Here is a 14883-nt window from a genome sequence, read left to right on the forward strand (position 1 = left end):
TTAGAGAAGTGAGTGTCAGTCAAAAATCCAATTTAACATTGACTAGATTTGTTTTTTGTACTTTGATCTCAGGTCATTGCGAACCTTGTGAACCTTAATAAATGTAAAATTCCAAACCCATCAAAGGTATTAAAATAGCAATAGTCCTTTGAAATCGATTTGGATTAATTTATAGAAAATTTACCACAGAAACCTCTCATCATGTTAGATTAATATTTCTACGTTAGTAGAGTAGCCTGAAAATTATTGTGCTAAATTGGACTTTGGAACTTTAATCAAGTGCCATAGCTCCAAGAATAATCTGAAGAAAGATTCTTTTCAGCAATCAGAATAATTAATTAGCCATGGTGCAGAAAACTATATACTAGAGATACTTTGATTTCTCGTGCAATATTGAAATGCACAATCAAATGAGGTTTATTTTTTTAATTTTTTTCCCCTATTAGATTATACCCAGCCTCAAAGTGACTGTTAAATGAACAAAGCAATGGTAAAATGTGATTCACTATCTAATACACGTCCAAAAAAACTATAGAGGAAGCTGTCAAATTCTGCATCCCTGTGTGCGCTCCTATTGGCTTTTGGGCACAAAGATGAAAAACAGCAGCAGTTCCTGTGGTCAAAGTGTGAACCACACTGGGTAGTCAATTGTCAGTTAAATGGAGCACAGTGCAATAAGCACCAGCACAGACTGTTTGCTCGCATATCCCCAAATCCTTCCCTCCATAAACCCCCATCTTTCCTCCCACACATTTACCCTGTAGGGTCCCAGTCGGGTGGAATACAGCACAAGTGGATGTGGCAGGTTGCCATAGAAACTTAATAAGCCACCGGCTGCAGAGAGACTTAGCTGGGGTAACTACTGAACCATGGTTTTAAAAGGTAATAAATTGTAAGCAGGGCAATATGTGGAAAGAGAGACAGAAAGAGAATGGATGTCAGAAGGGAAGAAATGTGTTGTTTCGCCTGAGAATTGGGTTGTGTATGTGAGGTTGAAACTGAATTAAATAGTTTGTCAAGCATGGTCTCAACTGTGAGCGCCACCAGAGCCGCGAGGCTGAAGGTTAAACGGCTGTCTGTGATGCCGATGTCGATTGCTTCCCTTTTGACGCGTGTCACCGTTCGTCTGTGGCGTCCCCATTCTTTATCCTCTCCTACAATTGTCATTGCCTCGACTGGAATGCCCATCATGTGCACCTGTCTGGCGGCAAGAATTGATGTGTTGCTTGCTGTCATAGCTCAGATAGCTCCTACGGCTGCTCTGTTGCCAAGTATCCTTTGTGGCTGTAAACCTTTCATTAGCGCCAGTGCTGTAAATCTATCATTAATTATTGGGCTTGGCATTTACAGAGGGACCTCTGATTGATAGCAGAGACGGCAGCAAGCATGGTGTAGACTGTTTAGAGAGCAGATCCATAATGGCTGGCAACAAGGTGGAATTTGTCTAAGTTTTAATATCCAGAGGTCTTGCCATTCATCTTGCTAACCCTATCACATCGTAGATCTCAGGAATTGGCTTCCAGGTGTTCATCTACATTAGCTGGCATTCATCTACAGGAGACTCTGTCTCCTCTCCACCATAAGCTGGTGTGTGGTGGGCGCTCAAGCGTAATATGGCCTCTGTCGCATCATCCAGGTGGATGCTGCACATTGGTGGATGAGATTCCTTCCATGTAAAGCATGCTGAGAAAAGTGCTATAAAAATGTAACAAATTATTATTATTATTATTACATGTGTTGAAGTGTCTTGCCAAGGTGTGTTTGGTGAGGATGGCATAAGTGTCTTAAGTGGCCACTTACTGTTATCCTGAGGGGAAGGAAAACTCTTTAAATTTGCTGAACTCAAGATACATGTTTAGTTTTTTTTTTTTTTTTTTTGTTTTTTTTTTTTAGAAATGAAAACTCCATATTTGATCTCTGGCCCCATTTACACCTGGGCCAAGTTGAATAAATGAATCACTTGTTAAGAAATTGTCCGAAAAGAAGAAATTAAGAAATTAAAGGGTTAGTTCACCCAAAAATTAAAATTCTGTCATTAATTACTCACCCTCACATCGTACTCACACCTCACATCGATAATACCTTTATTCATCTTCGGAACCCAAATTAAGATATTTTGAAGAAATCTGAGATCCCTCTATAGACAGGAATTTAATTAACACTTTCAAGACCCAGAAAGGTAGTAAAAACATTGATAAAATAGTGCCTGTGACTACAGTAGTTCAACCTTAATTTTGCATTAGGAGACTAGCACAGGCTAGAAAGAAATTGTTGAATAAAGTAGATTTTTTTGTTTGACTAGAATGAAACATGCTGCAAAACACACTCAATGAACCTCATTGGTTCTTACTGAAGCTCAAGCGTGCTGCATAACACAAGAATGAACTTCATTGATTCTCGCTGAAGCTTAAACGTGCTGCATAACACAAGAATGAACCTTATTGGTTCTTGTGAAGCTCAAACGTGCTGTGTAACATGAGAATGAAACTCATTGGTTATTACGGAAGCTCAAACATGCCGAGGAACATTAAAATGAACCTTATTGATTCTCATTGACGCTCAAACGTGCTGCATAACACGAAAATGAACCTCATTGGTTCTTACTGAAGCTCAAAAGTGCTGCTTAATAAGAATTAACCTCATTGGGTCTAGCTAAAGATGCTCAATTCATGTGGATTACTTTTATCATGTCTTTCTGGGACTTGAAGTGCTAGTTGCTTTGCTGTAGATGGGGAGAGAAAAGTCTCAGATTTCATCAGAAATATCTTTATTTGTGTTCTGAAGATGAAGAAACGTCTTATGGATTTGGAACGATAGGAGGGTGAGTAATTAATGACATAATAAACATTTTTGTTTGAACTACACCTTCAACTCTTTTAGTTTAAGCTTCTTTTTCCAGTAGGGACAAATTAGAGTTTGTTTTTATGCCACTGTGTTTACTTGTAAAGGCTAGGATATAGGGGGATGTTCATATTGGCTCATTGCTGAGACTCAGTCGCCATGCATTGCATATGATTAGATGTGGGCAACTTTCAAAAAACATGTGCATGCATTTTATCAAATGCCGCTTATCTGAGCCTTGCAGTTAGTCTCAGGTCTATAACTGTTGCAGATTACTCTGGCTCAGTCTATGAGAGCCCGGGTTGTTACAGCCATTGTTCCGGTGTGCCTGGGGACTTGACCACTCAGCAGGTTTGATGAAATCGCTGCTCTGGCAATGTGCTGGAGAGAATGGGGTTACGTTAGGTGGTTAACAGGAGATGACTCCCGAGCATCAGCCAAAACAGTTTATTTTCCTCTCCGCTTTTATAAGTGCGATAGGCCGAAAGATCCCTCTGAGATTACTCAATAGAACAGCTCTCTCAAGTTGTCAGATGTTGGTCGGCTGCCTGCTGTAGCAATTTAGGGATGTTCTTTGTTTGGCAAGTGCCCGGAATAAGTTCATGCTGCTTGACGGCGTTCACTCTTTTGAGGATAACATTCTAATAATGTTGACCCTTTAGCGATAAAACTATTAGGGTTCAGGGAGCAAATCTTTAGGTGCACTCAACTAAATTACTGTTATGCCTAACCTGAGGCACACTGGATTACCTTACCATAAAGACAGATAGCAAGAAATGATTCACACCAGATGGTTATCATAAGGATTAGGTAGACAGGAAGACAATAAGACCCATGTCCATGTTAGTCAATTATCTGTTTACACAGATTCAGTTCATTTGTTTAATTTCTTTGTTTATCTCTTCGCAGATAATCTATTCTTCTCCGGTTGCATGAGTGCTGTTGTAAATTACTTTTACAATTAGCTCAAAAATGTTTAGTTTTTTTTTTTCATTATTACATATGAAGTTTGCTATACAATTACAATTTCAGAACTGCATTCTACAAACATATTTAACATCAAACATACTGTGCATTTATTCATTTTACCTTCATGTTTCCTTTATATTTTGAACCATGTATGTTGTAAATGAATGGTTTCAGACAGCAGATGCATGAATATTCCTGATTCACATGATGGTAATAAGTCATTATGGCCATGAGCAGAGGTAAAATGTCCACATTGACAGCTGTTCTCTTCTCGTCTCCTGGCATTGTGGTGATACTTGAGTCATTACTATGGCAACCAGTGTATGTATACCAGATATTGAATACAATGTTTGAACAAACAGATCCATCACACGGCAAATTACAACGCTCTTTCTTCTCCATCATATGATGAATCATTGCTTCTTATATTACTAGAAAGTGTTTGTTCAAAATTCAGTTTTACCACATATTTTCCATTGGCTGTAATGCAACACCATTTGTGGCAGGTAAATGGTGCTGACTTTTGTGAATTATGTCCAATGCTCAGTTTGTACCTGATATTAAGATATGTTTTTTAGATCACAATTAGACGAGGGAGACTCATTTCCGTTTACACCTGGTGTTTTATTCCATCTCTTTTGTCTATTTTTAACCACTTCTGTCCTGATTTCTTAGAGGGAAGAGTATGTATAAGTGTTTTTTTTTTTTTTTTCTCAGATCGTTCGATCAAATGAAAAAAATAAACTCACACAATTTACATATGAATGCACCTGGAGATGACAGAACTGTGTGTTCTAGAAATCAGGAATTTGAAAGAACATTGCTTGGTATGTTTTTCATCTTTAAACAAAACTTTTAGCTGACAAAGTTTAAAACACATCTGGCAAGTGTGGTTCCCATGATGTTAATGCGTTAAGTAAGTTGGCGGAGAGTAGGCGGTCTTTTGTGGCTGTTCAAACGCATTCAATCACATGAGGGTTTACACTACGAAAGCAATCCGGCCAAATGTGTTTTTCGACTACCTCTAGAAGTGCTTGAAAGTGGACAGACTTGAAAATTTTAGACCCCGTTTACACCTGCATTTAGCATTGTCCACTTGTGATCCGATCTTAAAGGTCCCGTTCTTCGCGATTCCATCTTTCAAACTTTAGTTAGTGTGTAATGTTGCTGTTAGAGCATAAATAATACCTGTAAAATTATAAAGCTCAAAGTTCAATGCCAAGCGAGATATTTTATTTAACAGAAGTTCCCTTTCAAAGCCTACAGCGAACGGCCGGTTTGGACTACAGCAGGAAGTGCAGGGATGTAATGACGTCACTAGAACCGTTTGTTGACTAACCCTCCACCCATAAGAACACGCAAAATAGGGGGCGTGGTCTTGTTGCTCTCCAACGTGGAGAAGAGCTCGCATTCAGCGCTTGCATCTCCCGTTATGGTAAGAGGCGGGACCTTTCCAGGCAAAGTGCGCTAAGCTGCTGTCCAATCACAACACGGGAAGCGCTGGCCCAATCAGAACTCGTTACGTATTTCTGAAGGAGGGACTTCATAGAACAAGGAAATCATCAGGCCGTTTTTAGGACAGAGGAAACAGCGCTGTACAGATAAGTAAATTGTGTGAAAAATACTGTTTTTTTTTTACACGCGAAACATGAACTCATGTTATATTGCACACTGTAAACACAATCAAAGCTTTGAAAACACGCGAAGAATGGGACCTTTAACTCTTCCGAAATCCAAAAGCACTTCCTGGACAAAGAAACAGTGTTTTCACTGTTATACGATAGGTGGCTCTATTACGCATCTTTTGAATGAGTACTGAATCTCCTGATCAAAACACACATGAGGAAGACGCAGTAAAACAAGAGATCGTATGTAAGCAGACGCATATGTAAAATAACATGATCATCAACATTAAGCATCATATAAATCAAAACTATCTAATGTCACTGAATGAGATGTGGACCCAGGACGAGCTACAGGACTGAAGCATTAGAGGTGTTGATGGACTCGATCTCCTCCATCTGTGTTTGATCATCGCTCTGAATCTGATCTGGATACAGTCTTTCACAACAAATAAATGTTCTATTTGTTCAAAATTCTGCTTTTTTATTAAATGTACCCATATTCAGGTGTTGATAAAAAACGGTATACATGAAGCTAGATTAAAACCTTTTTTTCTTTTCTTTTTTTTAAAGAAGAGGGTCAGGGTCTTTTCTTGATATATTGCATGGTCAGATATTCATCAAACAAAATATTCTATTAGATATTATATTTTGGAGAAAATGGCCAAAACCCTGGCGGTAGCTAGCAACTTTTTTTTAAACGTTCTCCGTATCTCGCTTAATACATCCGAGATGATTTGACAGATCCCAGATATTTTAATCGTGATAACTGATCTCTGGCTAATTTGGTTCTTCAAACAAATTTGCAGATTGGATTAAAATATCTAGATTAAGTTATCTGAGATCACTGCTTGTGCCTGTGTTCCCTGAAGAGGACAGATGTATCGATACTCGAAACCACGATCAGCAATGCAGCAATTGGCTGGGGTCAAGACAACGTAATGCCATCATAGAATTTAAAAAGCCACATGGCAAAAAATAAATAAAAATAAAAATAAGAAAAAACACAAATTTCTGGACTTTATAAGGAAACAAACGACCAAACCAACATAAAAGTTAGATAAATTAAATGTGCACTGTTTTCATGAACCTGATTCCCAATGATTTATATTCACGATTTTATAATATTTGTACACACTTTACATTTTTTATTTCAATGTCGTAATTCCATTTTCAATTCCATTTGAAGCAGATTTGCTATGTGACAGTATTAATTAAAGTTTATTAATTAATCAAATTATCTGCATCTCTTGCGGTGCATCAAGCCACTCCCATATTATACTTCATCACTTAAATTAATGCACAACGAAGATTAAGACAACGAAGAATAGCAGAACAAGAACGGAATATAATGAGATTCATCGGCCTGCCGGGCTTTGCAAGCGATGGCCCGTACGCGTTTGAGTCTATAAGCAAAACAATGTATGACAATGCAGTACTATTACATATAAAAACATGTTTTACTTACGTGTGTTGCACCATTCCTGTCAGATCCAAATCCAGCATTGACCGGAGATTTGTTTACAAATGATCCCGCGGTGAACTGAAGTGAACATGTCTTCCCCACGTGAGCTGGAACTTCATTAAAAATAAAGTTCAACCACACATTCCTAATATTAGGATCCGAAGGAAGCTTATGCAGTGACTGTGTTCTTCCACAACCAGGAATAGCTTTTATTTTTGTTGGCTATAGCACCATAGACAGTAAAAGAAATGGACTGAGCGATCCCATTGACATCAACGGCGAAATAATGAAGTCAACCTAGGGGCACTCACTTCCTGATGGCTGAGCGAACTGCGCAGGCTCAGACTGAGCTTGACGACGTAGATGTGACGTGAGCCTCCTGTCTGACAGCTGTAGGTCTTCTAGTAGATGTGGAAAGTGAAAGCTGAATCACGTTGTTTAAATATTTTCTCCCGTTGCTTTTGGCTCACTATGGGCTTCTCCCCATTCTTCCCCCTTGACTTTATCAGACTTTATGTCTCCACGTCCCCCCGACTGTCTCATAGACAGTAAAAGATTGCCTGCGAGCGTCTCCTCAGGTCTATACGGTAATTTCTCAACTGTGCGACAGAGTCACGTTGGTTATGACGCAATCGTTAGCCTATTTTTACAAATACAGCTTCTGCGGGGCGATAGTGTAAGATACAAGGTAACGGAGCCTTTTATGCATTGTCGTGTTTCTTTAGAAATAAACAATGGACAAATGGAGTCTTTAAACGTCTCAGATGTAAAGTTATTCACTGTCAAAGTGACTCAAAAATGAATGGGAGTCAATGGGATGCTAACAGCAGGTGATGGCTTGGTTAGCAATGGCAGCCCCTAGGGGTGGAACGCTTTCCGAGCGCTAGATTACCCCCTTGTATAGCACGAGCCCTCTATGAGGCGGTGGGCGGAGCTACTGGATTAGATGTGCTGTAGAGGCGGTGTTTCATCGCACAATGACGTAAGTATGAAGCACAGGAATGTTTGCTGAGCCTGGTGTCTATAAAAGCTCTTCTTTGACTAACAAGGACGTTTTCCGCTCTGAAACTTAGAGGATTTTTTTTTATATTACCATGACCTTTTATATATCAAAAGCTCAAGGGAAAGTTGATTTCTCAATTCATCACCCCTTTAACTTCTCTATTATTGTTGTTCGTTTGGTGTACAAGTGGGATGATTGGTCGGAGTACTTTTTGTCCAGCCCCTCCTCGACTGATTGGACGCAGATGACATTTCTTTCATACCGACTAACATTTCAAAAATACAAACATTTTCGTGAATGCGAAAATTTACGGCAGAGCGGCTTTACGAATGATTTACACACAGATTTGTTTTGCTCATGTTTCATGAATGAGGCTCAATGTGTGTAAACCTCAAATACAACTATAAGTAATTATTCCATCACAATTCACAAATAAATCTCTCAATCAAGTATATCTCTCAAATATATGACTGTGTCTATAGTATTATATGCAAATTTTACATAACATTAAAATATTATTTTCTAATAAATTTTTATATTTATTATTATTTTAAATTATCATTGCCCCAGGTTCAGTAATGAAGTCTTGTAAAAAAGTAGCAGTGGCTGGGACAGATTTTAAATATCACCTTGCTGTTTCTATGACAGCAAGTCCAGGATGAGCCTCGAAGAATCAAATAATCCGAGATCATGCGAAATCGTCAACAATCAAATCCAGCTAACTGAGTTAGCGATGTACGAAGAACGGGCCCCTGGTGTAAACAGTTCCTATTTACATTGGGAAAAAAATACATTTGCACTGAAACTTGAAACTTTACTCATAGCACAGGTGCTTACTTGAAAAGGATTTGATAATGAATGCAATTGTAACACAAAATCAGCCCACAGACAGCTGCAAAGAAACACTAGTCTTGCAGTGCAGCTTTTTTCTCTTAAAGAGTTTGACGTGCGTTTGGTCCACTAGCTCTCCAAGGCCTTCTCTACTCCTCCTTCAAACCTGCAACACAAACTCAGATCAAGAAACTAAAAAAAAAAAAAAGAGTAGAGAAAAACATCAGTGTGACAACTCTCTCCCTCTCATCTCTGCGGGAATCTGGTGGGGGCTTTTTGCAACCCACCTGGCCTCGACTGAATCAACCGCAGCTCAGCATTCATAATGAGGCAGAGCTCCTGCAAACTCAGCTAACATGTTTTCAGCGCAGACACCCCACTTCTCTTGATCCTCACTCACAGCGAGGCCTGTTTTCATCCGCCCGTTATTGTTGGAAGAGTAGTTGAACTCAGACTTCTGTTTTTCCTCTTTTTTCTCTCACTCCTTTTTATGTTTCAATGTGTTTTTTTTTACTGTGACCACCCGCTGAATGTGTCTTGGTAGTTTCTTTTTAACTCTATTCCCACAGTGGCCACAGGATGTGCCAAAACCGTCTAAAAAAGAAATATTTGTTTAATTTTTATCCCGTTTTTCAAATGTCAGCCAGAACCACACATTTTACAAAACAACAATGCACTTTCTGTTTCATGAATACTTGTGACATACAAAAACGCTTTTTATAGCTCCAATAAACAACTCCACAAAGAACTTTTTTTTCTGTTTAAAGATTACATCCTGCTGGAAACACCTAAATTTTTTGTAGTGCCCCTAATTTGGTTTTGCATGTTAACACTTTATTCTGTCAGCTCTGTCAATTTCCACGTGTCTTGGTGAGAAAAGCGGAAGAAAATCAAGCGCTAGCGGCAGTTCTGGCAGGTCACGTCAGTCAAGCTCGCATCAGCTGACTGTCGGCTGATCACGTCTACCTAAGGAATACGACGTCTATCCTCCTTCAGTATTATCAGCAGCTATCGCGTTTCTCCAGAGCTCATTTACACTTCTCCCTCCCCAGCTCCTTCTCTCTTCCAATTTGGTATTCTGATTCTCCTTGAATCAGACATTAATGATATCTGCAATACATCATGTTGGTTCTGTTCTACTTTCCCTAAGGGGGGTTATCGCTCCTCTCCCTGCTCTTATCCATGCTAGGCTGCACGGATGTGCAGGGGGTTCCTGCCCAGAACAGAACCATATACCGCCAATCCAAACTGGTGGGAAAAAAGTGTTAAAAAGGAAATATTCTTGATTTTCTTTCCATTTTTATTGTTTTTAAATCTCTGCCCGAACCACAAATTGTGTAAAACAAGGGTGAAAACGGCATTTGCTAATACTGAGGTGATTTGCAAGAAGCTCCTCGATCTGCCAATGCTGAAATCTCCACCAACAATAATCCTGCACCACGCTTTGTTTCTTCATTCATTTAGAATTTTACACAAAAGCAAATGATTCCACACTACCATTTTGCGCTGCATTATGAATGTGTGTTGTCTTAGCGGTGGTAATTTTAGGAAAGCAAAGCGAGCAGAAACCCTGGTGTTTTACTTTAAAGCACCGAGCTGGTGCTCACAGCTGGAAACCACTACCATAACAAATAATACATGAGCGGCTAGCGAGAGGGAGTGCATTCTATGCCATACAAACAGGAATAAATCATTACAGAGCTGATTCAGTGCGAATGGAGGGAACCTGCAGGACCCTCTCTACATCTGCCTCTAGACTCGTCATCACCTCTGAACCTCCTGAAATGAAGCTGTTTTCACTGCTCTGCCATCTGATTCATGTACAAAACCCAGGCGCTAAACAAAAGCGTAATTTTCCATCATCGTAATTACACTCTGCCTAACGAGAACTATTTTCAGCTCTTATTATTTTTACCGACCGGTCTCTCCGTAGGTGCCGCCTCAGAGACAGACTTCGCCTTTGCTGTCATTCAGATTTCCCTCATTGGCCAAATGCTGATTGTGGAGTCTCGTTTTTCAGAGCACATCAATCATTCTTTAGCATTAGCGTTCAAAGGGCCAATTAGCAAAGCTCTGAGGCACTTAGAGTCACCGAGTGCAAGTCTTCGATTAGAGCCTGACCTCGCTGCAATTTGCATGGACAGCTAAGCATCAAATAAAAGATACAGGATCTTTCACATAATGACATCTAAATGGATATTAGGGTGGAACTGTTGAGCCTTCATCTGTGGATATTAGCAGCATCGAATGGAAATATAAAAGTCTAGTGATTGGAAACAACAAGGGAATTGAAAGTTAAAGTTCAGCCATATATTATGTGAGCAAGTTGGTAAACCGGTGTGTGTTTATGTGCATAAATTAAAATTTTATGGTGTGTCATGCTACAAATCTATTGATTTCAATCAATCACATCACAAGAATGAAAATGCAAGGTTTATTGTTACATTTACATTTAAAAAAAGTAAATCTTAATCTTTGGTGCAATCTATTGACAAATGATCATTTCAAAGGTGGTTTATTAGTCATTTGGGAAATTATATTCAATTAATTCATGCTTGATTGCAAATAAACCAGCTTTTTTCCACACCCTCAAAATGCAATTTGCATTCCTGCCAGTCAAACACTACATCATAGATTTTACAATAGGCAAACTTGGTTCTTACTCTATTAAAGGTGCACTATGTAGTATTTTTACAGTAAAATATCCAAAAACCACTAGGCCGGTGTTATATATTTTGTTCAGTTGAGTACTTACAATATCCCAAATGTTTCCAACTATTTGTAAATTGTGAGACCAAGGACCCGGGACGTTTCAGCATAGCGTTTGAGGGAGTCGCCTGTCAATTGCGTCATATCTGCGTTACCCTCGGTTTTATTTGGCAGAAGTGCTTTACTCTTAGCAGTGTGAATATGTCACAGCAGCCGCTGAGCGAACGCACAGAGTAACGTCATAACATAATTTTAAACACACTTAAATGTATCTAAAATGATAAACAGAGCTGCATTACCTTAAACTCTTGACGGGAAAAGTGGAAATAGTGCAGGCGCCCAGCGACTGTGTCCAGTCCCGTCATAATAAAAGTCCTGGTGCATGCGACCCGTGTGTTTGTGTAACAATCGCTCCAGCAGCCGTGCTCAGCTCCACAACACTTGGTCCTGCTCTGCTTTACACTACAGTAACGTTAATAACCGCATCCATTAAAATGTTTTCTGCCCGTGTCCACCGGCTTTGAGGTGAAGACCACATGTCCCAAGATGCTGCGCTCAAACTTGGTGTCATCAAACTACGCATATGTTTTGAATAGGCGCCCTCTAGTGGACAGAAAGTTGCATAGTGCACCTTTAAACCAGTTTGGCATAGTAAAATCAGTCATTATATTACCATTAAAGGGGACCTATTTACTTTTACATGGTGTTTGAACGTGTGTTGGTAGTGTGTACACAACCACACTATAAATGGTAAAAATCCCCTCAGTGTTTTTTTAAAAAAATTTTAATCCCCATAATCATAAGCAGTGTCTCAGTATAAGGCCTTTGCAGTTTCTTTTCAATGTGACATCACATTCCACAGGCCCACAGCTACAGACAGACTCTGCCCTGTTAGCATAGCCCCGCCCCTCAGTGAGCTTTACAGAGTCTGTCATGTTTATCTCCTCTCCAAAGGATTTAACAGCAGCATTTCAGTTCAAAACCAGAGTATTCTCAGTAGTAACTGAGTTTTGGTCTGGCAAAGCTTCATAGACAAATCATTTCCAACGGACGATGAAGTATGCAGAGCAACGGAGAAACATCTGAGACAGCAGTTCTGTTTGTGATTTCGAGGAAGATGTTGCAATGGCTTCTTATGACTTTTGCCATTGTTGTAAAATAAATATGATAATAGCTGGTGTTCACCACCACTCCATCAACATCGTTTGCTAAATTTGGAAAACCTAATAGCATCTCAGACCGACGGAAACATCTGGGAGTGACAGTCGAACAGAAAACATCAAGCTCTGATCTGAACTTTATTCAAATTCAGTAATTTCAGATGTGTTAGAACATTTTCAGACTTGAGCATAGTTACGCTAGTTATCTATTTATAATTATTTACAATTTTTACATCACTACCAGATCTAGTGTGAGTAAAATTGGCACAGAAAGGCCAGATCCAGAGCTGCTGTATGTGTTAGCATACGATCACACTCCATCCTCCTCATCACAGTAGCCGGTGTAATCCACATCTGGTAGCCGAGTGTTGTTCTTAATAAAGAACAACAAGGTTTTTAATAAAGAGAAAAGTTTTAATCGCTTAAACAGACGCGATAGCTGATTCGAACGAGTGATGTTCCACGGCGGCATCCTGCTTCACCCTTCACCATCTCTGCGTTGTCGTCATCGTGTAAAGCCCACCCCAACGTTTCTGATTGGTACTGCGATTTAGCCGGATTAGGAATGGGCTTTGGATCAGAGCCATAGTGTCTGTCTAAAACAAGCCTGCAGTCTCCCTCTCATTTACTGAAGCTTTCGCGCCTCGATCGCCCCCCGGTGACCGGTCCCAGTATAGCCGTCCCTCTGTGTTTTCTAATGGACGCGAGGCAAACTAAATAATAAAATTACACTTCAAAAATGTTTTCCCCAAAGTTAGTTTATGTCACTGAAGGCAGTTATCATCACGATGATTTCATTTCAGGTGTTCGTTTTAAAAATAAATTTAGTTTGAGTTAGTTATTTGATGCTATAAAAACGGGGAGTGTGACGTCATGATTGACAGCTGAGACTGACGTCTTCTCTGAGTGAAGTTGTCACTGAGGCACTAACGGACTTTTTTCGAAATTTTTGGGAGCAGATTAGAGCTTTAGCTTTAATTTCTACATTTCCATAACTGTTTATTTCACACCAACATTATTAATTGTTCTGCATCTGCGAGAGTGTGGGCGGGCTTTTGATATCGCGACTGTACTTCCTGCTCTACTTCCTGCGCTCTACTGCGCAACTCCGGTCCCGAAATCGCTACTGCGCAGACTCGGTCCCAAGATGTCCGCGCCGTGCAAGGCCGTCTGAAAGCTTCAAATATGGCAAGCGGAAACGGATGATGTCGAGTCGTCCATATTTTTTTACGGTCTATGGTCTAAAACATGAAGTTTCAAATCTAAATTTGCCAGAAGTTGTCTGGGTTTTCCCAGGTGTAGGGGATCTACATAATTTTATTTTGAAGAGACTTTTATTTTGATTTTTGCCACGGGCGCGGCCATTACTTGCGCGCGTGGAATAAACGGAGAACGGTAAGAGAAAAGTTTCGATGCGTTGAGGAAGAATCCGTTGGTCTTCGGGTAGTTTGAGGTATTAAAGCTCAGTTTATGCCTGTGTTAGACATCGGAGACTGATCGCGCTAGTGTGTTGTGTATTCAACGTGACAGAACGAGTTTGACGCCGTGTCTGTGTGTGTGCGTACAGTTCTGCAAAAGGCCTGATAGCGGTAAGCAAGTGATTCGCCGTAGGAGTGGAACACTCCCGTGTTTTCTTTGTTTTCAGACACAGTTTTTGTTTTAGTTGTTCAAACGAACTTAAAACAGAGAAGCCAGCTACTGGTCGTGTGAATAGGGTCCGCTGAATCATCGGATAGGGTCGTGTGTTGTTCGTCTTCTCAATATGTCTTCATCAGCTGAGATTGCGGCCTCGTTGGATCATGCTGTCGTCGTCAGGATCGCGGGGACAATCGCTGAGGGTTATTGAGTGAAGAGCAGGGGCGTAACTACAGACAGTGCAGGCAGTGCAGCCGCACTGGGGCCCGTGCGGCAGGGGGGCCCGCAGCGCACACGGGCCCATGCCCTCATTGCAAACGGGCCCATGGCGACAAAGTGACTCCGCAGAATATTGTGACACTCAGATTTCAAATGAAAAGCACTGGTTTCAGATTTCATGCGGCTGTCGCGCTCTACCGTCACGCTTAGGATATACTGACCACCTTTTCATCAGAGCATGTGAGCGGAGCACAGTTGCGTGACGCTCCGCTAGATATTCCGCTCTATGCCAGTGAGCTCCACAATTCACTATAAAATGTGAATTATTTGATTTAAATCTAGCGATTTCAATCTTTCTTTAGACGTATGTTTCATGTTTGTCATGTATTCACCGAGTTTCAGATTCTCGCAGATAGAAAGCGCACCTTT

The sequence above is a fragment of the Pseudorasbora parva genome, chromosome 24 (assembly GCF_024679245.1).
Source record: "Pseudorasbora parva isolate DD20220531a chromosome 24, ASM2467924v1, whole genome shotgun sequence".
In the NCBI taxonomy this organism is placed as follows: Eukaryota; Metazoa; Chordata; class Actinopteri; order Cypriniformes; family Gobionidae; genus Pseudorasbora; species Pseudorasbora parva.